The sequence below is a fragment of the Ixodes scapularis genome, unplaced genomic scaffold (genome assembly GCF_016920785.2).
Source record: "Ixodes scapularis isolate PalLabHiFi unplaced genomic scaffold, ASM1692078v2 PGA_scaffold2__306_contigs__length_199485367, whole genome shotgun sequence".
Taxonomy (NCBI): Eukaryota; Metazoa; Arthropoda; class Arachnida; order Ixodida; family Ixodidae; genus Ixodes; species Ixodes scapularis.
The window spans coordinates 56,916,313-56,941,243 of record NW_024609857.1 but is presented as its reverse complement, the minus strand read 5'-3'; the positions used below and the strand labels follow the sequence as shown (position 1 = coordinate 56,941,243).

Sequence of the window (24,931 nt, the reverse complement as noted above, 5' to 3'; positions counted from 1 at the left end):
GAAGTATTTTTTCTTGAAATATTTATCCCATGCAGCTCGGCGATGCTTGGCCACTATCCTGGCTGTGCTGGTCAAATTTCCGTCTCAGTGCCAGCTGAATGTCGAGTTTCGCACCACAGTCCAATATTCGGGAGCTATTCGAGTGCCGTCCTTCCGCCACCGGCCTTGTATCAGCGCGATATCGTGCGACTAACGATCGGACAGTCAGTCGCACATACCGGCCGGACGTCACGCGTCTGCCCTGTGTCGTTACTGTGGTCTTATTCAATCCGCGTGTAAGGCTACTTACCGCGGAATCCTTATTGACAATTGAACTTGCAAACTTAACCGAATATATGAACAAAAAAAACAAAAATTCCGCGAGAGGAAAAGCAAAAACAGAAAAGCGATCGCGTAGCTACAAGTAATTCAAATAGTATTGACATCCATATCCTGGTCTTGGACTTTTCTCGAAAACTCTCTTGTCCTATGTTCAAACTACGAGGCATAAAAAATTATTCAAACACCGACAAGAAAATTAACTAAAAAAAAAAATTAAAGAATATCGTAGAAATCGCTGAATCATCCCGCCCTAAAAAAAGACTGACAAAATTTGTTTTTGCATGAGTTTTTGATGCCCTAATTTCCTTAAGCTCGTAAAGGACGGCGGTTTCGCCTCAAGCACTATTGTCCCCTGGCGCACTAGAAAGGAAAGTGGGCGGTGAAGAAATATTTCGCGTGAGAAAAGGAGCTTAAACGAACCCGGTAGAGGTTTTTCACAAAGAACTCTTTTGTGGGGTTCTTAGATAACTTTTCAGTGTGCAAAATATGAACAAGCCGAGGAACCCATAAACGTTCTTTTCCAACCAGATTTTTCTATATATATATATATATATATATATATATATATATATATATATATATATATACATATGGGTGATTTCATCTCAACTCAGGCACGGATTTAGGGTCGAAGTTTTAATTTTGACGAAAAAAATATATGTTTTGGGACAATTCCTATAATAAAAGAAGACGCAAATGGTTATTTCGTCGGATTTTTTGTTCTCAAGTTATGGACCGTTGAAGCGGTCAAGGTGGACATTTATGTTCTTCCAGCCTATCGGAGGTGCCATATTTAACTCCATCCCTTTTCCCTACTTTTTACGCTACATAAATATAACTTTTTGGGAACACTCTAGACATAGGCTTTTTCATGCTAATTAAGCGTCTAGGTCATAACATTCTTAATGATTTTTTTTTATTTGTCAAACCGCCTCTCTGTGACGATATTTGACGAAGTTCAGCAAGCTGTGCTGTGTGACCTAATCAACATATTTTTATGATCTTTATATCACCGTAAAGCACCAATTACGCTCTTTCTTTTGAGTATAATTTCAACATTTTGCCGCAAGTATATAATGCGCTACATGTACCTGAAAAACGAATATTTCGAAAAACTATCAAGTTTGGAGTCGATTTTCTAAAAAAAACACTTTTTATTTTTTTCATTTTTTATTCACAGTTAGTTAATATAGTAGTCTATCAGAAACTACCAACAGAAATTGTAATATATTGTTTGTATGGCCGCTATTAAGACTCGAATCTCGTGCTATGAGCGTTTTGAACGGGACTTCGCACAGGCACTTTGCTAAGCAGAATTTTGGCCAATGTAAAGTTTTCTATTTAATGTTAGTACTTACCACAATATCTGAGCGTAAAAGCAAGTGAAGTAACAATATTTATCCTTACAATCTTTATTTACTTGGCACTGGGGTGATTTGAAAGGTGTGTGAGCTTCGCCTTATGTATTGACGGAGAAGTACGTAACATCTGAACTCACGGACAAACTTAAGTCACGAGGGAAAAGTCCAAGTAACCTGGCATGAATCACTGCCAATAGAAATGATACCTAAACACATGACTAACGCATTTGAAGCCTTACACTCCACGAAATGCTCGTCCTTACACGCCACGAAATGCTCGTTATTTTACAAAAAAGCCCGTATGAAAATAGGCCGTACTTCCTAAGCGTCAGATACTAAATCGCACATATGTATATGCACTGCATATCTGTTTGACATAAGAAAATATGACAATTACATATAAAGTTCGGAATTTTAAACTCAAGATGCGACACGTAACCAGAGAAGGGAAGTAATATTTCATGTTGTAGCCTAAACATGTTCATTTCATAAAATATATCAAAATATGTTGATCAAATGTCTCATATACTCCTAATTAACATAAAATACACTCAAAGTTTATACAAATATAAACTTTAGAACGAATTGAACACCTCCAAATTCCGTCTGGTTTACGGATAGACGACGCAGTACCTTTTCAATACTACACGGCGCTGCTCGCACAAAGACAGTGATAAACACCTGGGATAGGTATAGTCATCTTTCGACGTAGCACATTTCGAGACAATAGGTTGATCCGATTCCGAGCCAGTTTTCGCTTTGTCCAAGTTGCAGTCAGTTCAGTGTCAAAGTCTATGGCGCGTCGTCTGATCACACAGCGCGCACTCACAGGGGGACAAGGATGAACGCACTGTTGAAACGGTCCGGCCTTTTCACGGTCCCACCATTTAGCTCTGTCTATTCTGGGGTTTGGTAAACACTTTCTAGGACCACATCACCTCCCCCTTCCCCCATTGCTTTGCTCCACACATGAGAAGATTGGATACCTTTCGATGGGGTTACCTTCTCCCACCCCTTCCCTTTAAGCTCCCGATAACGGGACAGCTCCTCTTGGTCGATGAAGATAAGCGTTATCCCCTTGATCTTATGGCCGAGAGCTTTAACGAACGTACGCGCGTTAGTTATGGAGCTCAGCTCAGTTGTTTTCAAGTTATGCAGTGACGCGTGATGCTTCAGCACACCACCCACTCCATCGCTTTTGCGTGCCCTGACGCCGAGTATATCCACCTGCTGACAACAAACTTCTGAAATTCGTGTAATTGGTGCCGATTTTTGAAATGGCTTGGAGCGCCGCCCGAAACATAGATTAGCTCCAAAAAAAAACGGGCAAGAGTTCCTCGAGCCTGTCTTCAATCATTGTGAGCGCAAAGAGCGCGTGTGCAGAATCATGACAGGTATCGTCACTCACGACGCCGAAACTTAGTGTTCCTTTCGTGGTCGTCGCAACGCAGGTGAAGATTGTCACCATCTTGGTTTTCCAGTGGTATCCCTGCACTGCACGTTGGAGCACAATACTCCAGTTTTCAGCGAAATCAAAGTGGAGGACTACGACACGTAGTCCTCCACTTCACATTTGCTTTTTCAAGCCATATTGCTTTCTATTGTGCGCGCCGAATATAATAGTGGGGTATGTATTTCCTCGTCCACTTGTTGAGTTCGTTAAGAAAAGCAGTGGCCTCCAAATGTTTTTTCACCAACTCGCCACCAGATTCCCACAGTGCCAACTCCAGTTCATCTTCAGCGCTCATCCCTAGCATCTCGAGGGATATGTCCTTCCGTTTCGAACAGGCTTCACACCTCAGCAAGAAGCAGTTTTGGGAAGGATTTTCACAAAGAAAAATTTTCTGGACGTCTTCAAAGGTCATGGTCTTCCCCGCCGCATTTGACAGAGATGTCAGACAGAGTATGAAGTTGGCGCAGCATACACACACACACTCTTCATGTACAGGGTGTTTCTTAACCCACTTGGGCCGAAAAGAATAAAATTTTGTTAGGCCCATTTTTAACTCGGGGTTGGCCGCCTTGAACTCTTTGTAGGTTTCCCTAAAAGATCTCGTCATAAATCGCTTCGTGACGAAGACTTCCTGACCATCAATAAAAAGCCTTACGACATTCTTCTTGTTCGGGCTTTGTCTTGAGCAGTCTTTCGCATCTGATGTGTAGTAAGTCAACGCAAGAGCGACATCGTTTTCGTTGAGAGCATGTCCTTGGTATGGGTCAGGTGACGCCCAGACCCCCATTTTTTTTCAGCTTTCTTGATTGGTCCAAAGCATGCTTCGTCACTTCAGGAATTGCTTTCAGGATATCTTTCTTTTTGAGGTTAGATGGAAAGAGAGCTAAGAGGCGGTAGCGTTCTAGCTGCGACGCGCTCTTGACGTAGGCTGCTCGTAAATTGCTGACCCAGTCGGAGCACGAGGAGCATGGATCTTCTTTGTCTGTGCCCGTAGGTTCTCCGTACACGTCACTTAGTTTACGACGAATTTTCTTTTTGAAGTCCGCGGTTATCTTGGATTTTTTTCGCTTAACATAGCCGGTACGACTTCGTGGGGTCACGCTAGAAGGGAGTTTAAGTGGTGTCACACTTACTTCGGCAGCATCAATTGCTTTAGACACTCCTTGGACCAGGGCTTCCTCGTCAATGAATGATCTGTCCGCTGGTTTCAGAGATGATGACGATGAGCTTGATGACAACATTTCCTGTCCTTGCTTATGTTCTTCAATCTGACCCAAGAACATTGTGTAGCAGTTATTGTACAGAACATCTCCAGGGCTTACGCGCTGGGCGTCCTCAGCCGGTAGAACTTGCTTAAGAAAACTTAGGTTTAGCTCCGAGATTTGACGAAAATGGCGTCCGTAAAACACTCTTGTGTCTCCTTGAATAGTCGGCGCACACTTTCCGGTCTGAACTGAATAATGTATTAGCCATAGCAGTAACGAACACTTCTGGCTTTCTGAAAGCAGGAGTAGTTTTAAGTTCATCCCGCTCAGACAGCACGGAGGTAGAATGAGTACCAGCTTTCCGCCGTGGCTTAGGCCCGCTTCAGACAGGGCAACTTTTCCAGCAATTTTGCGGTTGCTGGCGGGTTGTTCCCTAGCTTTCCCCAGATCGACGCGAATTGCTGAGATCGGGTCCGGCTCGAACAAGTGAGCAACTCGGAGCAACTCAAAGACGGTTCAAGCGGCTGCAGCCAATCAGAGACGCCAATTTTCACGTGACACCCTTGTGGTGGTGATGATGACAGCTAAAGACTTAGTTCTGGTTTGGAATGGATCGTTTTCGGAAATAAACAGTTTCAGAAAAATGAGTTTGTATTCTCGACGCCGTTCAAAGATATAAGAGCGCGTTTTTAGCGCGTAGCTGGGCGTCTAAATAGTGAAAGAAGAATCCAATTTAATGATGATGATGGCAAGTCGGAGCAATTCGGTTGCTGCGTGTGAACGCGGGCGGCCGGTGTTGCTGGTGTTGCGACGTCAAGTTGCTGGGTGAAATTGCTCCGTCTGAAGCGGGCTTAGGAATTCAAGTAAAGAGCCAGAAAGGGACCGAGAAGGCTATTATCAGTTAGACGACGTGCGAAGATTCGGCTTCCTTTGAGTCCCCAATCTTCCCGTCGATCCATACTTAAACGTGTGTAAGCGTGTGTTCATGCATAGTTGTCCACGGAACGAGTTTCGGCGAAATGATTGGGACCCCAAGCACTGTATTGGCACTGCTGACATATTCTACACGACCGATTGGTGCCCTGTGTTTACCTTTCGGCCACTAAAGCCTGTATATGTTAGCACCGATATGACGAACTAAAATACCATCCCACTCGTGGGTATGCAGTGTCCAGTGTCCACTTTGCTGGAGGGATGCCCTCCAAAGATGGGTCGTCCCCATCGTACGTGTCGATAATAGAGAGTTTTAGTAATACGTATAGGGGCAAACGGCAAACCCCATACGTTAGCGTTAACGTTGCGTCGACGGAACGTTATGGAGCGCGTCGAATACGCACTTTTAGTACAGCGGAAGAAGAACGCATAGGTAAAGACTTGTAGCGCCATCTAGATGTGCTCTTGTAAACTGCATCAAACAATCCAAGGCAGGTATTCGGTCAAGCCAATCTAAAGCCCCGATTCTCCTCGGTTTGTTACGGAAGTGCGTGTTTCCGTGTGCCTGTTCTGTACGTGTTTTGTCTTTTTTTTTTTTTGTATTGGCCGCACGGTAAACACCTTTTCGTGTTTCGACGACTTCGACGACGACGACGACGGCTTCGACGGCGTCGCCAATGTTCTTGGCTATCGACACCCATCTCTGTGGGTGCTCGAAAGGGTTCGTCGCGTTGACTTCTTTGAGGAGGTTGATGTCATCTTCAATGGTAAACGAACCCGTACAATGCGCGTAGCACTTCCGCTGGTTTGCCTCACCGCCGCCATTTTCCAAACTGGACTAGTCTCGCGCTCTCCCGCGCGCGACTAGAGCAACGAGATGGCACGCAGGGGACCGCTACGTACGTTCGCAAAAATCGATAGCGAGCGTACGTACGCAAGGCTCGCCGCAGTGCGTACGTATGGCGCATGCGCAGTGTGGAGGACGCAACGTTAACGTTAGCGTATGGGGTCTGCGTTTGCTCCTATACGTACTACTAAAACTCTCAAATATTTCTGGACTAGTACGGCATGCAGTCAACTTCTTGAAGAAACATCCGGACGGTACAGGTTGTGAAACATATGAATCTAAACAAAAGTAACATTAAACTTGGTATCACTGGAAATCGACGTTTGAGTGTAGCTGTTTAGGAAGGAGGCAAAGAAGGGAAGGGTATGCCCCTCCTTCCTCTCCCTTCCTCCTTGCCTGCTGCCCTTCATTTAGCAAGGAATTTTCGCTAAATTTCCAGCTAAATCTAGCGAAAATTTCCCTGCTAATCGAAGGTCACGAGTGACTTCACGAGTGACCCTCGTGACGTCGCGAGTGACCCTTGTGATATCACACGTGACGTAACGTGTGACATCACTATGGGAAACGTCCCATAATGCAACGCGCTGGTTTCGTTCGTGACCCACGTGTTGCATTCTAGAACGTTTCCCATAATAACGTCACGTGTGACGTCACGAGAGTTACGAGTGACGTCACGACGGCCACAAGTGACGTCATTATGGGAAACGTCCCATAATGCAACGCGCCGGTCACGAGTGACATCACGTGTGACGTCCCGAGGGTCACGAAAGTCCTCAGGGACTTCACACGTGACGCCAGTCGTGACCCACGCGTTGCATTATGGGACGTTTCCCATAATGACGTCACACATGACGTCATTATGTTTTCCATAATGACGTCATACACGACGTCACACGACGAGTGCGTCAACGTTCGGATCAAACTTTTCTAGAATCCGGGCGCTGACGCAGCACTTGTTCTCACTCCGTGTCCAGCTCTGGCCTTCCCTGATGACGCTATCTCATTCAGCACTACAGCTTTGTTATCTAGAAGATGTTGCGCGGCGCCTTCTCCTCTCTCGCTCCGCACCAGCTGTGCATGTGACTTTGAAGAAAACGATGGGTGTCGTTTAGACGTAAACCTGGCGGTGTCTGTGTGGTGTCAGCGGCAGGGGAGAGAGGGACCAGAGCCACTGGATCAGGAAAAGTAACGCCATTGCCTTCCCACCTGCTAGTTGGACCCAAGCAAATACCAACATATCTCTGAGAAGACCTCACAATGTGATTAGCTCATCGCTGTCGGTTGCCATGGTGAACGCCATTTTGGACCTTTTTAAAGCTTCGAACTTCGAAATGGTCGTTAAAACCAGTCGAACCAAGATCGCTATGGAGCATTATCGTACTGAAAGCGTTCCTCTGCCAATATGAGCGTCTTTAGAACTGTGCATGGAATAAACTTATCCCTCATGCTTATTTCCCCGTATATTTTAAAATTATGTTGCGCTCCTTGCGTGTTTCAAGACAGTAAAATTATTTTTCAACGAACCCAAGCACCGACGCCACATGTGATGCCGTACATCTTCGTACCGCCTAAACAATCAACGTCAGTGCTTGGGTTCATTGAAAAATAATTTTACTCTTTTGAAACACGCAAGAAGATCAACGTAACTAAAAGAGACCTGTTGAAATAAACATGAGTGATATGTTTATTGCACGCTTAGGGCCAAAGACGCTCATATTGGCCGAGGAACGCTTTCAGTACGATGATGCTTTATAGCAATCTTGGTGCGACTGGTTTTAACCACCTTCTCAAAGCTTCGGAGCCTTGAACGGGTCCAAAATGGCGATCACCATGTCAACCGACAGCGATGAGCCAATCACCTTGAGAGGTGTTTTGTCGTCTGCATGTTGGTATTTGTTTGTCTCCGTCTAGCAGGTGGGAAGGCAATAGCGCTACTTTCCCAGATCCAGTGACTTTAAGAGCGGCAGATTAACGCGTGCTGACGTCAGCGCTCCGGACCCTTGAAGCGTCGCACTTTCACCCTCTCCCCCTACTTCTCCCTCTCTCCTCGGCGCTGACAAGCGAAATACACCGCCTGGTTTTCGTCAAAACAAGCGTTCTAATGTTAACGCAATAAAAAACAAAATAAAAACGGTACATACAGGGTGTTTCTGCGAAAGTTTTCAAATATCCATAAAAATATGCTGTTGCAGATAAAAATAAACTACCAGCCTTGTCGGACGTCAAGGATTGCAAAAGGATGCTGATTAGCAAGATAAATAACTAAAGTTTAATAATTAAGTTTTAATTTGTAAATATAAACATATGGTACCACTAAGAAACTTGCTGAACATAATCAAAAACATCTAAATCAAACTCTTTTTAGAAAGATGTAAGTCAATGGCAGAATTTTACGGCGTTTTGAAAAAAAAAAATTGAAAGACGTTAACAACTCCTTGTAGCGCCGAATTAGAGCGCAGCTCATGAGGAGGAGGGAGGGTACGGAGGGGAAGATATGCCTCTCCTCCTCATCTGTACTCCTTTCTCCTCCCCTTCTCCTCCTCTCCTTCTCCCTTGTTTTTCCCTTCCTCCTCCTCCTCCTCTCTTGAGGTATTTCGATTTTGCGATATACCGTGCTAAACGATCTGAGAAATATATATATATATATATATATATATATATATATATATATATATATATATATATATATATATATATATATATATATTCTTTCAGATTTGTTTTAAAAAAGCCACGAAAGCTATACTTATGCGGTTAGTGCAGGTGACTTATACGGCCAAGAGGACATAGTATAGGGAGATAGTCGCAACTGTTAGTCGGCTAATTAAGTAAAATTTGTTAATTAACTTTCCAATTAGTGCAAATAAACATATAGTTTCAATTATAAATTTGCTTAGCATTGCCGACAACCACTAAATCAACTCTTTTTAGAAAGATATAATGCCGGGGCAGCACCTTATGGCGTTCTGTAAAAACGCTCCATTTGGACGCGTTTCTATATTTCGGTTTCTTATCAAAGCGCATCTACGCGCCCGCGGTCCTGCTCCCCAGTAGCTGATGGTGAGTTCCGCTCGCAGATCTCGAGGGCTCCAAAAGCGCTCCATTTGGAGCGCGCATATTCCGCTCGCAGATCAGGCTCGAGCTGGTCATCTTCCGCTCGTAGATCTCTGGCAACGCCCGCTCCACGAAGCGCCTCAAACCCCGCCGAACTTGCTCTGCGGGATTTCATAGATCTTTCGGGAACTTGACAGAGCGCCTACGTCATTTCCTTCTAAATCCGCAGTGCGCAAGCGCGGCGAGGTTGGCGAGGTCGGCGGGCCGGTCGGGCCACGGTCGGGCCGTCGAGTTGAATCTGTTTGGGTGCGTCGGTCGTTTACGTGGAATTGTGACGGCTCGAACGCTTCTACCTCGCGTAGATCAGGGAAACAAAGCCGGGACTGTGGAGCGTGGTAAACCAAAAGCGCTGACATCTGTGGTCGTGAAAGGAAGAACGAGAAAAAGAACGACAGAAAATCCGGAGGCAGACGCAATGTTAGACCGGTTCATTCTGCAGCCAATGATTGTTTACCTTTTTACACTGCATTCGCCTGGCGTTTTCCCGTGCAATAAAGCAAGAAGAGATTAGGCAACGACCGTGCAAGTGATGGTTTGTTACCTCTGCGTTTATTAAAGTCGTACTAGACATCTGACCTCCACTGCTGGCAATCGCTGTCCGTGCCGCGCCACTTTGACACGGCCGAAAGGTACGTGACGGTGGCGGACGTGGACGTCTTCGTTATTTGTAGGGTTCTGCGTTTTCGGTTTCTATTTTTTCAAAATTCGGCGTACTTTTTTCGGTGTTTATTTTAAAATTTAATTTTCGGTTTTTTTCGGCGTATATTTATGACCGCAAAAATTTATCGGCTTTTTTCGGTGAATATAAAATAAAATCCAACGGACACCGGATCAGATGATCCTTGTACGTAGCTCTGATATTTGTGATCACTCAAAGAATAACGGCACAGATACATTGAAAAAGAAATGGACACTTCATTTGGCAAATGTGTGCAACTGTAAAAGAAACAAGAAAAAAACGCAGAAATACAATCAAGTCAGATACGAAGCCTATGCCCCAAAAACATGGAACCTCATCTTCTGTACATCAGGAATATGTGATCTCATTATAGTACACACAAACATGTACTTTCCCAGGTTCTCCTTCTTGATCTACACTATTTCTTTCGTGTTAATATATGACCCTGAGCTTCGAGAACGCCCTCTCAACGCTAACACTGGACGCTGGCAGGCTGAGGAGATGACGCGCTGTCTGAGCCAAAATCGCCGAAAGAGACACGGTGCGACGTTTTGAAGCACAACACAACATGCAGAGCTTGCATCCAGTCAGTCTTCCTCACAACGAGTTTGAAAACACGCTCGCCACGGCTCTGCGGTTTGACTGGACGGTCAAAGTGACCTTTTCGGGTTAAAACTGAATTTTAAAAAATGGGTTGGACGAAATTTTATCGGTTTTTATCGGTTTAAATCAAAACTTCCGAACCTAAAAACTGACCTTTTCCGGTTAAAACCGAATTTCCGAAAATGGATTCGGCGTACTTTTATCGGTTTTTATCGCTTTAAACCGAAAACTCCGAACCCTAGTTATTTGCAACATGGGCGCCGTGGTACGTATAATTTCGCCCGGCATCTGTCGCGTGTTATTTCTGCGTCGGAAAGATCGTCCGCTGAGTCGTTGGTGGGCTTGTCAAGTTCGAGCAGCGGCCACTTTGAACGGCGGAGGGGAAGCGGTGGGGAGGGGTGTGGGGGAGGTCGCTCCAAAAACGCGGTGTCACAACCAGCTGAGAAAAGTGCTCTTGTGTCAACGGCTTTTAAAAGAATGTCGTCCTTAGCAGCTTCTTACAGGACAGATGTTAGAAACTTTGGGGTGGTAACCCGAGTTAAGAAAGAGTTGGAAGAGAAAGAGGGGAAGCTTCTTGAAACAGACAAATCGGGGCTGTTTGCTGTTCTGCCTTCCAATAAGTTTAAGGAGAAGTGTAACCTCGCTGTTTCCGGGTTATTTCGTTCTTTTGATGGGGATCTGGGCCGACACAAGAAAGAAATAGTAAGGACTTTTAAGGACAGTGACGTTACGTCCTTGGCTGGCAGACTGAATGGTAACTTGAAAGATACGTTTGCCATTAAGTTCTTTTTGAAAGACCACAACGTTGACTTTCCTCTGAGAGTAGTTACTAACGAAGATGGCACGTGGCAAAAAATTGTCTCCACGTTCCTTCAGAATGGTCTTTCGTGCCTAGATTTCAAAAACCCGTTAGCGTTAGGTTCTTCCATGCATTTTATATCAGATATTCAACCGTCTCATGGTAAAGTTTGCACGATTTTTTCCCTGGATATCAAGGATTTGTATTATTCACTCCAACCAGCCATTTTGCTTTCTAGGGTCCGCTCGTTTCTAGAGGAGAATTTAGTTCGGTTTCAGTCTGGTATAGAGATCAATGATTTTCTAAGGATACTTGAACTATATCTAAAGTCGACAGCGGTAAACTTTGATGAGCGGAAATACATTCAACATCAAGGCGTATGTATTGGTTCGGCTGTCGCCCAGGCCCTTTCAGAAATATACCTCCGGAGCTTAGACCTAAAATTGCCTGAGATGATCAAACATTATAACCCGAGCTCAGTACTTATTAGAAGATACGTAGATGACATTTCGGTATGTGTCCGTGAATCAGCTCATGCTGGTTCCATTGAGAATACCGTGTACAGGGAGGCACCGGAGTTGCAGTCTTCTATAGAAAAGCCAGCAACAACGTACTTCTGTATTTAGACCTCCAGCTTAGATTGGTCCCCGGTTTATGTTGGTTGTATGGCAAAGAAAAGGCTAAACTAATACTTCCCTTTGATAGTTGCCATTCAAAGCATGTCAAGGCAGGATTGGTTCGAAATATGATTAACAATGCGATTCAAAAGTCTTGTTGGCGCTCCATTATGACGTCGATTCAAGTGTGTTTTCCCGGCTAAATGTTGCAAAGTATCCTCAAGAATTCATTTCCAAGCAGCTTTCGTAAATTGTTGAAAAAGGCAAACAAATTAGGAAAATGCCCGAGCACAAAAAATTTGTAGTCGTACCGTTTTTTCATCAAATCTCACACAATTTAAAATCAGTCGGTGATAAGTTCGGTTTACGCATGGCGTTTAGCACATATAGCAGTTTGAAACGGTTAACTCAGTTCGCTTCCGCCCAGAAAGGTTGTTAAAAAAACACAGGGAAAAGTGTGTAACATGTATTTCAGGTATAGTTACAAGATCCCATTTGATTGTGGTTTATGCTATATAGGTCAAACGAAGCGTTGTATTAATGATATACGAGGTGAACATAAACGTTGTGTAAAGAAAAAGGATCCGTATTCCGAGGTGTCCAAGCATATCCAGGAGTGTAGGAATTGCGTGCCTTTATGGAACTCTACAACCACAATTGTAAAAGAAAAAAAAAAAAAAAAACGACCAGAAGCGCCTGTTGAAAGAGTCAATCGCAATAACGAAGCATGGGAATGCAGTGAACAAGACTTCATTGTCTTTAGATAGGGGATGGAAGCGATTTCTAAATCTCTAATGATATTGGAAACTTTTTCTTTTGTCTGTGTGTCGTTTTATAGCTGACTTTCTCAGTGAAAGGTCCAGTGCAATCTGTTAATTTCCGAGCGTTTTTTTTTTATATGTCATCTTTGGTGCTGTTAGTTCTTTTCTTGTCTTGACCCCATTGTTAGAGGTCCGGTGTCGTGTCTTTGGTGGAGAGAGTTGATGTCGTACCTTTTGTGGAGAGAGGTGATTTGAAGAATGGTTCCCTTTCCTTCCTTCTTTTTTCAACCCTGTATAAAGGGTGCTTTCCTCAATAAAGGTTTAGCTGTGTTTGAGACGTTCTCCTTCTCTTCCTTGTCGTTGTCTGTTTTACCTAGTCTCGGGTTTTTCACTAAAGTGTTTATCTTACCTTCGCCGATTCGGAGCGGGTCCCACGGAGCGGAATTATGCCTCCCTCGCAAATTTTGGAAGGCGCTCCCTAGGGAGCCTTCATGTGCGCTTTGCTAGGATGATGCCACCTTTGTAATACCACTCGCCGACAAACCAGCAGCCTTTTTGTTCCTCGGCGATAATCCGCGGGGCTTATAACCCTCCCGGACACAAGCACCTTATCTCAGAAGTTAGGAGCAGCGTTGTGGAACCCACGGAGGGAGGATTAGCATTTTCCCCCTTGGATGGGATTACCGATGGACACAAAGGCCACTTTCCGGCACACGATGAAACAATGAGAGAAACAAAATGGCGGTGGAAGAGGGTCTGGGAAAGGGAAACAGGCAGTTGGCATGACTCTATTAGCCCCGAGAGCGAGCACAAGCGTCGCTGCGGTCGCCGCGCCCTGATTGGGTGAGGTGTACCGTGACGTCAGGGGGAGGACTCCGCTCCGCGATCTCGCTTCGGCTGGCTTCCCAGCACCGCTTTCCTGGTTTGGCGTTGTGTGCCGCCAGCTCTTCGAGGAGCTGGACTTCGTTTACCCGGTGTACAGGACGTTGAGTTAGGCCGATATTGACGTGCTTCCGTACGTTTTATAAGCCTGCTCGTCCCTTTTACCTTTAAAAGTGGGTTACAAATCCCGAAAGCTATCGGTGGAGGCAATTCCGCCGATGAACCTCCCAGTCCGTCCACACGACACAAGGCAATCTTGAGAGGGGTTGGTGAAGCGGTGGCGCAAGTGTTTCAGACGCTGGAATTCTGTTCCTTGGATGTTCATGATTTAGGACGATATTACATTCCTCTTTCAAGGCATTTGAAGTGGCATTTATATCATGGGCCTTCGGGTGGTCGGCAAATTAGCTCGCGACCCCGACTCCGCGCTGCCACTCTGCATGCGCTGGTTTGCAGATGTTTTAAAGGCTCTGCGTCTGATGATCTTTGAATTGCTCGTGGAACAGGGTTGTTTTACATAAATGTAGCTTCTTCGTGAATTAATTATATAGTTTATACACGAATGCCGGCATATTTTTTAGAAGCTGCACAATTATTGGAAATTAGTTTGTATAGTAGCAGCAAAAACGGCCGAATTGCCCCCAGTTGCCTGTATGATATGTATTGAACTGCGCAAAATATGCGCAGCAATAGTGCCGTAATTTGGAATATTTATACTTTTTCCTGACAGTCTTTATTTTAGCCTTGGGTATTCGGAAAATACACTGTTTAGTTTGAATTGTCATTTCCAATTAAAAGAGACACTGCTGCAGGTCCATACCTCAATAAAGGCACATATAAAAATTCACACTTCCTAAGAAAAACACGCAAAAAAAATTATATAGAAACGAGCGCGCCGACAGCTAGCGTCGTCACAGCCTCCACAGGGCGAGCGGGCCGAGTCGGGGAAAAGTTCTCTCCTCGCCGTGACGTCACCCCGGTTCGCCGTAAGGGGGCGCCACGCGAACTTCTCGGGGCTAATGCGAAGCGCACATGAAGGCACTCTAGCGCTCCCTATCTACGAATGGAATTCACTATGAGACGCGGAACGCACATCCGCCCTACTTCCCTCCATTCTACGAGGAAGGCGAGGGGGTGGCTTCGCGCCGCGACCACCGGGGAGCAGCACTGCGTGCGCAAAGGTGCGCTTCGATAAGAAACCGAAATCTAGAAACGCGTCCAAATGGAGCGTTTTTACAGAACGCCGTAAAATGCTGCCCGGCCTTATAACCTTCGAAGAACAGTTGATTTAGTAGTTTCGATGATGCTCAGCAAGTTTCTAATTGAAACTATATGTCTATTTGCACTAATTAAGAAGTTAATTAACAAATTTTACTTAATTAGCCGACTAATAGTTGCGACTATCTCTGTATATTATGTCCTCTTGGCCGTATAACTCACCTGCACAAACGCATAAGTGTAGCTTTTACGGCTTTTTTTAAACAAATCTGAAAGAATAAGTGAAGACACCCTGTATACAAAGCGTTGATTTTTTAGCTGCACCAAATTTTCAAAAAAGGGAACGTGAGATAGAGTAATTTGAACCCTGGGGGCCTGTTAGTGGCTCTGATGGCCTCTAGAAAAAAGGTGAAATTAGGTAATTAGAACTAACTTTTGTTTTAATTTTTCACTTGAAGGCACATAATGTATTTAGAGGATTGAAGATCGACCACAGTATGGTCCAGCCGTGTCGCCAAATTTGGATAAAAAACTTCCTAGTAGGCGCTACGTGGTCGAGAAATGTCACTTTGGTAAATGGCGCCAAACCGAAACTAAAAAGGAAACCGCGTCGATAAATTTATCGCTTCGCCCTTCCGGGCGTGCGATTCGTCATTACCGCTGCCGGCTCCATTGGCTTAGGCGAGCCGGCCGCGATAATGACGAATCGCATGCCCGGAAGGGGCAGCATTTTACGGCGTTCTAAAAAAGCGCTCAATTTGCTCACGTTTCTAAGTTTCGATTTCTTATCAAAGCGCATCTTTTCTCCCGAGGTCCTGCCCTACGGTGGTCGCGGCTCGAGGCCACCCCCTCGCCTCCCTCGCAGCATGGAGGGAAGTTGGGCGCACGAGTGTTGCGCTTCTCAGCCACTGGGGAGCAGGACCACGGGCGCAGAGATCCGCTCCAATAAGAAATCGAAGCCTAGAAAACGCGTCAAAACTGAGCGTTTTTGCGGAACGCCGTATATTATATATATATATATATGTATATATATGGGTGATTTCATCTCAAATCGGGCAGGCTAAAAGGGTCTAATTTTTAATTTTCACGAAAAAATATGTTTTGGGGGCATTTCTCAAATGAAGGAGGGCGTAAACCACATGTTCTCCCGGTTTTTTGTTCTCGAGGTACGAGCCGTAGAAGCCGCAGTGGCAGAAACTAGTGTTTTTGCCTGCCGTCGCAGGTCGCGTGTTTGACACCCTCTGCTGGCGTTATTGTTTTTTCTACACCCTTTTAAATTTTCCCCCTCATTTTAATAGGTATTATAAAGATGCCTTGATGTATCGAAATATTTTTAGGGCTTTGATTGTTTTCTAAAACACATGTCAAACTCGTCACTCCGGTCGCTTTTTGGTAAAATTTGACAGGTCATTACTTTGTCTGTACTTAAGGTAAATTTTCTTTCTTTGGCTCTACAGAAAGCCCAAAGCAAGCCCATTATAGATATAATAATATCATTATGATCTGTCGACTAGCCGCTACGCTACCTTCACGTAAACGTTGTGAGAAATAACAAATGTTGAAAGTTTGAGGTCGATTTTCTCAAAAACCCCATTTTTGTAAATTTTCATTTTTTAAAATTATTTTAGACATATTGGTCGACTACAAGAATAAACAGTCTAGAAATGTAATATTTTGGTTGTATGTCCTCTGTTTGAGCCGCAATCGCGTGAAATGTGTGAACATTTGTTATTTTTCACAACGTTTACGTGAAGGTAGCGGAGCGGCTACTCGGCAGATAATAATGATATTATTATATCTATAATGGGCTTGCTTTGGGCTTTCTGTAGAGCGAAAGAAAGAAACTTTACCTTAAGTACAGACAAAGTAATGACCTGTCAAATTTGACCAAAAAGCGACGGGAGTGACGAGTTTGACATGTTTTGTAGAAAACAATCAAATTCCTAAAACTATTTGGATACATCAAAATATCTTTATAATAACTATTAAACGAGGGGTAAAAGTTAAAATGGTGTAAAGAAAACAATAGCTCCAGCAGAGGGTTTCAAACATGCGACCTCCGACGGCAGGCAAAAACACTAGTTTCTGCCACTGCGGCTTCTACGCTTCGTAACTGAAGAACAAAAAATCTGGGGAACATCCGGTTTGCGCCCTCCTTCATTTAAGAAATTCCCCCAAAACATATATTTTTTTCGTGAAAATTAAAAATCAGGCTTTTTTAGTCTGCCCGATTTGAGATGAAACCTCCCATATCGGGCAGGCTGAAAGGGTCCAGTTTTTATTTTTCACGACAAAAATATATGTTTTGGGGCTTTTTTCTAGTGAATGAAAGCGCAAACCGCATGTTCCCCAGATCTTTTGTTCTCGAGTTACGAAGCGTAGAAACCGCAGTGGCAGAAACTAGTGTTTTTGCCTCCTGTCGCAGGTCGTGTGTTTGACACCCTCTGCTGGCGCTAGTGTTTTGTCTACACCAATTTAACTTTTCATCCTCGTTTAATAGGTACTATAGAAATACCTTCACGTGTTAAAATATCTCTAATAGTTTGATTCTTTTCTAAAGAGAATGTCAAACTCGTCACTCAGGTTGATTTTCAGTCAACTTGGACAGGTCATTACTTTGTCTGTACTTAAGTTATATTTTATTTCTTGGGCTCTGTAGAAAGCCCTAAGCATGCCTAGTATAGATAAAGTAATATTATTTTGATTTGCTGAGTATCCGCTCCGTTACCTTCACGTAAACGTTGTGAAAAATAACAAATGTTCACACATTTCACGCGATTGCGGCTCAAATAGAGGACATACAACCAAAATATTACATTTCTTGATTGTTTTTTCTTGTAGTCGACTAAAATGGCTAAAAGAATTTAAAAAAACAAAAATTTACAAAAATGGGGTTTTTGAGAAAATCGACCTCAAACTTTCAACATTTGTTATTTCTTACAACGTTTACGTGAAGGTAGCGGAGCGACTAGTCGACAGATCATAATGATATTATTATATCTATAATGAGCTTTCTTTGGGCTTTCTGTAGAGCCAAAAAGAAAAAAAAATTACCTTAAAGGGATACTTCAACGGAATTTGAAATATTTCTGTTGTGTTCAAAAATAGGTTGAATATGACCCACAATATCCGTAAATGACAATCGCATGTTTGTATTTTGATCCTGGTGGCTGTATTTTTCGTTATAAACGGCCCACTCTGGCAATCGCTCGGAGAAGGCCCAGCTTAGAGCACGTGACATCAACGCAATCGTGACGTAGGTCGTCTCAGGACGAGCAAAGCTACGGCGAGGCTGACGTCGAAGGGATGGCCTAGTCGTTTCAGCCACCGAAGCGGATGCTTTTGTACGAATTTTGAGTGGCGGGTTAATCTTCTATAACCTTGTAGGGGGACAATGGCGACTTCTGCGACACACAAAAGGCAATCTCGGGAAGAGGGGAGTTCCTTCTTCCCGTCTCCTTTCGTCGTGGCCGGAGGCGAGACAACCTCCGTCACTAGCTGTCAAGGTTCCTAGACGAGCATTAAAAACGAGGCGTTAGCGAAATCCACCAGGTGCTCTTTGCTAATCGTTTAATTCGTTTTAAAATTCCTTTTCGAGACTTTTTTTAACAATATATTGGTATGTTCAATATGATACTGCTCCATCGAACACATATAGACCAAAAAAATGAGCGCCGAAATTTCGTTGTAGTATCCCTTTAAGTACAGACAAAGTAATGACCTGTCAAAGTTGACCAAAAAGCGACCGGAGTGACGAGTTTTACACGTATCTTAGAAAACAATCAAATTCCTAAAAATGTTTGAATACGTCAAGGTATCTTTATAATACCTATTAAATGAGGCGAAAAAGTTAAAAGGGTGTAGAAAAAACACTAGCGCCAGCAGAGGGTGTCAAACACGCGACCTGCGACGGCAGGCAAAAACACTAGTTTCTGCCACTGCGGCTTCTACGGCTCGTAACTCGAGAACAAAAAATCTGGGGAACATGCAGTTTGCGCCCTCCTTCATATAAGAAATTCCCCCAAAACAGATATTTTTTTCGTGAAAATTAAAAATTAGACATTTTTAGCCTGCCCGATTTGAGATTAAATCACCCATATATATATGTATATATGTATATATATATAACTGAGAAGAAAAGAAAACCCTTGGTGAAGACAGCAACAACAGATGGTTTATTCTTCGACGTTTCGGCCGAAGTCCGACCTTTGTCAGGAAGGCCGGACTCCGGATATATATATATATATATTGTTACTTACGAGAACATCAGTTTCTGATGTGAAATAAGGGATTGATTGATTGATTGATTGATTGATTGAAGAGAAAGAGCGCACAGACGTGTCAGGAGATTTGATGTCCATTACGTCGGACACTGGAGAAACGTCCAACTTGGAAGCCACCCGCGGAAGTAGGTTCTTGCCGAACGTGGTGGAAGCAGCCACAATGTGCGTGAACTGGAACTTTTTGCAGGAGGCCAGCACGATCGGTGTGATCCTCTCTGGCAGGAGACCATCTAAAGACTCGTTGTCGGCAACTAGGAGCTTTGTCAGTCCGTCTGCTTTGTTCACCTATAGGACGCCGCCTTTGAGATGCTCTAGCCGACGACGAGACAGGCGACGTCCCCGCCAATTTTCTTGGCAGCTGCGATGGCGCTGAGCGTCGACGCGAAAGCTGGCCTTCATTGTGGTCCGCGATAACGAGGGTGCCGTTGGTGAGCGACAGCGCTGCTGTGGCCAGACCCTGAGCGACATTTCTTTGGAGCAGAAGCCTAAGCGACAGCATGTTCGATGTTTGGGGAGAACTTTCCAACGGTCACGGAAGGGTTGCGGAATGGGAGAGAAAGTATGACGAACGTCCTTGGGGAATTTTCACGAATCCCCCCAACTTCAGGAACAGTGCCAACGATGGGAAGCACTTCGGAATTGGCGCATTTCAGGAGCAGAAACTATCACTCGCCTCCAGAATTGCGTCGCGTCATCCATACTTTCATCGACCGGTGACATTGGTTCCCTCATCCGAACAATAATCAAAGAAGAGCTCGCTGCCTTGTCTCCCTCGCCTCAACGAAGCTGATCAGCAGAGGCACATCTTACCCCCGACGAGTTACGAGCACTCATTGGAACTTAGTTGTCTCGATTTTCACCTCCTCTCGTCGAGGCCACATCTTTACATCTACCAGTGGCACCCGTACCACCCGACAAAGTATGCGCTACGTCCCCGGCACAGAATTATTAGCCCATCACGATGTACCCTAACCCGACCCTCCAACATCTTTCTCCCGGCCTTATACTGAACAACGACCTTGGGCTCCTCCAGTAGTTCCTCCGCACTACTTCAAGGGCCGTCCACCAACTTGCTCCTATCAGGTCATTTTTCGCGCTTCTGTTGCCGTCGGCTGTCGGACACTGCAAGAACTCCATCTAGCTCCCAGTACTTTACACCATATAAATCCAACCGGCTCTACAACCAGCCTAACGACGTTGATGATCACCACTTCGGTCAACAACGGCGCTCGTCCTCTCCTTCCAATCGTGGTCGCAAACACCGCAGCCCCTTACCCGCACTGGCAGCCCAGCCCTCTCCGCGGGAGGTCCAACTTTCCAGAAACTTTCGTCGATGGGGAAAACTACATGAGGTGGCTAAAAGGGGTACGTCTACTTTTTGGTTTCCTCAGCATCCCACACCGACTGCGTTTTCATCTAATTTAATTGACATAATCATCAAAAAGGTAAGACTGGCAGAACTTGTTGATACTGGAGCATTGATTTCAATAATTAGCGAGAACATTCGAAAAACGTTAAAGCTTTTTACCACTCCCTGGGACGGCGGCAGTCTCCGTGAAGCCAACACGTCCCTGGTACATCCTCTTATGGTAGTTTCCATTGAAATTTCTATCGATAACGAACCTCATCGCCATTGCTTTGCTGTCTTGGACAATTGCACGCACGAAATAATTTTAGGATGGGATTTCTTAGCCAATTGACGAGCAGCTATTGACTGTGGCACACGCAAACTTCTCCTCGGCGAAGATGCGAATGACGCTCCCACATCTCGATAACAATGTGTACCTTTCCGCGCAGTGAATCACACACGGGTAGCACCATTTACTGGCGCTATTGTACAATTAGCAGGGTCTGTGACGGACGACACCTATATGCTGGAACAAAATCGCGAAGTGTTATTTCAGAAGGGACTTGCTCTACCCATGACAATGATAACGTGTACTGCGGCCAAAAGCATCGTTTTTATGGCATATACCACTAACATTGCACAAGACTTTTCAGCTGGTACCTGCGTGGCGTTCAAAACAATTAAAACATTGAGTATGTGAATAGTGTCAGTGATCATACTGTAACCCTGACATCTCATTTGGATGATCAACATAACTCTTTCAAGTTGCTTAGGAAAAACGTTAGCACTGATTTGCCACCAGAGCAGCAGGATACCCTATACAGGCTAATATGCTCCTTCATTGACATTTTTGAGTTTAGCACTCGGTCCCTGGCTCAAACATCTGCTGCTCAACACACTATCGATACTGGAACAGAAAAAACCCATACGCAGCCGTCCGTATCGAGTTTCATTTACAGAACGAGAAGTCATCCACAGGCACGTGAGTGGCATGTTACAACAAAATATAATTGAAGAATCCGCAAGTCCATAACCTCTCCCTTAGTGCTTGTAAAAAAAAAAAATGGTACATGGCGTTTTTTGTGTTGACTACAGTCGACTCAACAAAATTACCAAAAAAGGAAGTTTATCCCCTTCCCCGAATTAATGATGCCCTTCATACGATGACGCTAACTATTTTTCGTCGATTGATATGCTCTCGGGCTACTGGCAAATTAGCTTTGACGAAAAAGATCAAGAAAAGACAGCGTTCGTAACACCCGATGGTCTTTACCAGTTTCGAGTCGTGCCTCTTGGCTGCAATGCTCCTGCAACGTTCGAACGAATGATGGACTCGCTACTCCGCAGGTTGTGCTGGACAACCTGTCTGTGTTACCTGGATGACCCGTTGTCGTCTTTTCGTCTACTTTTCCCGAACATCTATCTCGATTGACCACTGTTTTAGTATGCTTCCGAAACGCCGGCCTTCAACTCAACTCTAAAAAGTGTCTTTTTGGTACACGAGAAATCAAAAGTCTTGGACATGTAGTCAGCCGTCACGAAATATCACCAGACCCAGAGAAACTCCGCGCTGTTACAGACTTTCCACTCCCCGTAACAGTTAAGGCACTCCGCTCATTCCTTGGACTCTGTTCATATTTCCGACGACTTACTGTTGAGTTGATTGAGCTTCAGCGGCAGCGAAGGCCGCCTGTAATTCCGTCTTCTGGTCTAAACGTGCAGAACATTTCGGTTGCATTGATGCTTTTATCACTAATTTTATCAAACGAGCAAACGAAGCCGCTAGAAACAGCGAAGTTCCGGAGCAGTGCCAGCAGCGCCACGTACACTGGGGGATGGCTGTCTCCGGATTGCGGGACTCGCGCGGCACGGAACCACGGAACTACAGTCACTACAGTTGCAAAACCACGCGGAACTGCGTCGACGTTTTCGACGTTATGGAAACCGCAGGAACTGCGTCCAAGACACGCAGGTTTTGCTGCCGGCTGCCTGGGTGCCTTCCGTCCTGAGTTCGGTTCTGTTTTCCGATGCCGAGTGCAACCAGCGTTCAACGCGGTTCTGTTCGTGATGGCAGTGTTGTGGGTTGTGAAAAGAAGACTGGAATTATCGCCGATGTGACCGTGTGTTCGCGTATCAGTGGTGTAACAACAAGATGATATCGTAAACTGTCTGGCATTGATGCCGTTGGTCGGGCCGTGATCGGAGGGGGCGGGGTGTCACAGGTTGACATTCCGCTTTACATTAAAAAGGTTAATACCACTTGAGGGATTACGTGCAATCGATCAACGTGCGGATAGTCATGTTGGAACGCTGGTCTGAACAGTAGAAGCTCCTATCGCTATCGTACAGTGGCCGATGTAACTGTCGGAATTGTCCCGTCCCCGAGAGTGATTGCGCTCTGAGGCAAGGACTGAACAGTGCGAAATCGTGACGGAAAGTACGTATATTTACAGAACGGAATTTCGGCATTAAAAAGCAATAGTAGGTAAAATCGAAAAAAGCTACCCTTTATTTTTGTGTTTAAATATACTACGGTTCCTAGAAAAACTGCCCTCCAAGTGGCGCGCTGGGATGAGCGCTAGAAGTTTTCGGGCTCGCCACGGCGTAGCTCTGTACACTTAACACCTGCCGCAAGTCGCGGCTTTCGGGTTGATCGAAAAGCGATTTCTCAGCCCGTGAAGCATCACTTCCAGGTGAGTGAATATCCGCTCTTACAGAGATTAATTCAAGACGGCAATTGCAGCTTTGCACGAACGAAACAATTAGAATAACCAATAGAAATACAGGCTACGACTTGCCGTGTCGGGAAACAAACTCATGGTTTGAACCGCATTGGAGCGGCTTGATTTATTGGGTTTAAATTATTACGGCATGATCGAGCGTTTACTTTTTAATAAGAGATTAATCCCCTGAGCCATTCAAAATACTCTCAGAGGTTTGACATTTCTGGAAAAAAATCAACATGCTGGGAATATGTTTGATTGCTTAAAGAGTCACCGAAAAGTTCCGTACGTTCAAAACGACCAGTATAAAAGACGGAAACGCAGAGTACGGGTGTAGTGTTCGGTTTAGTGTGGTGTTCCGCTGTACTGATATTTGTGTGCCGTGTATGTGCTCAATGTACGTTCACCTGACGCTTGTAATAAGCGTAATGGGTGTATACTAGAGGATCCCCCAAGCGCAGTAGTAGCCTAAGACGAGCAAATTATTTTTTTGTAGAACATGAATTGGGCGGTACCTAGCGCCAACTAGCCTAGCTATTGAACCTGCCATCTGGGGGCTAGCGATTTAACCTTTCACGCTACGCGATAAACAGCGGCTTCGAGCTTGTTCTTTCGAGAGCGGCTTTTGGTTTCGCGGATTGAGGTTGCCCTTGTCCGTGATGTGCGGTTGACGAAGGAATTGTGACTCGAGGAACACCAAAGGTAAGGCGCAAAGTGCGCGAAGTAACTAGGTATCGGTTGTCTCCGTTTAACATCGCAGCGCTGTCGACGAGAAGACTGAGTAACTGCTTTCGAAACGGAAGTTTCTGTACCTGTGGGGGGAATCTGGCTTCGGAAATAAACACAGTTTGCGGAAAGCTCGTGTTACGCTTTTATTTGCGGCTGCTCACGTCCCGTACAAGAGACGTAGCGTCCTCGTCAAGCCTTGTTAAGCTCGATTTGCTCGATTCGGGGCCGCGATATTGAGATGCAAGCGACGGAGGAACTTTGCTTCCTGCTTCAGGGACGAAAGTTTCTCCCTTTCTAAAGTAATATAGGTTACAAGACCGTCTCTCCCCTAAAAGAGGACTATCCAACCCTTTTTTCTAAGAGTGTAGGCACTCCACCGGCGACAGCTGATCCCATAGGAGGCCCTTCTGTCGACAGGTCAGGATTACAGTAGGTCGTGGTTGAGACCCCGTTCAAACGAAAGGCGTAGCCGGACCGCTGCCCCTTTTCAGTTGATTAGTGCTTATCCAGCAGGTAAAAACGATTTGATTTGAAAGCCAAGACAGCAATTAGCGTTCCGAAAAAGGTTTGTCCGTGCATCTCGCCTGAAAAAAAAATTCTATCAAACGGTAGCGTGCCGATAGCACAGCGACAAAAAAGTTGTTGAGATGAGACATTCGGACCGCTCTGTTCCTTTTATAATCCTTAGCCCAGCGAATAAAGACACTTCAATTTGAAAGCCAAAACACCAGTGAGCGTTGAGGAAAAGGTTTGTTCGTGCACGCGTCTTGCATGAAAACGAATTGATCTATTGAAGAGCGTGCCGATAGCTCGGCGACAGAAAAGTGATGAAAAAACAGTCAGACCACTGCCCTGCTTAGAATGCTTAGCCCAGCCACAGCGAATAAAGATACTTAGATTGGAAAGCCGAAACACCAGTTAGCGTCGCGGGTAAGGTTTGTTCATGCATACCGCCTAAAAAACGAATTGACGTGCTAACGAACGACGGTGTGCCGGTATCGGCGACGCTTCCGTCTCGCTGCGAGGCGGAACCGACGGAACAAGGGGATCTCTGA

At 45.0% G+C, this 24,931-nt stretch overlaps 1 pseudogene; it reads right to left on the bottom strand.

Moving 5' to 3' along the window:
* The window catches only part of LOC120849831, a 396,720-nt pseudogene that overhangs the window by 95,717 nt on the left and 276,072 nt on the right, over positions 1-24,931 (bottom strand).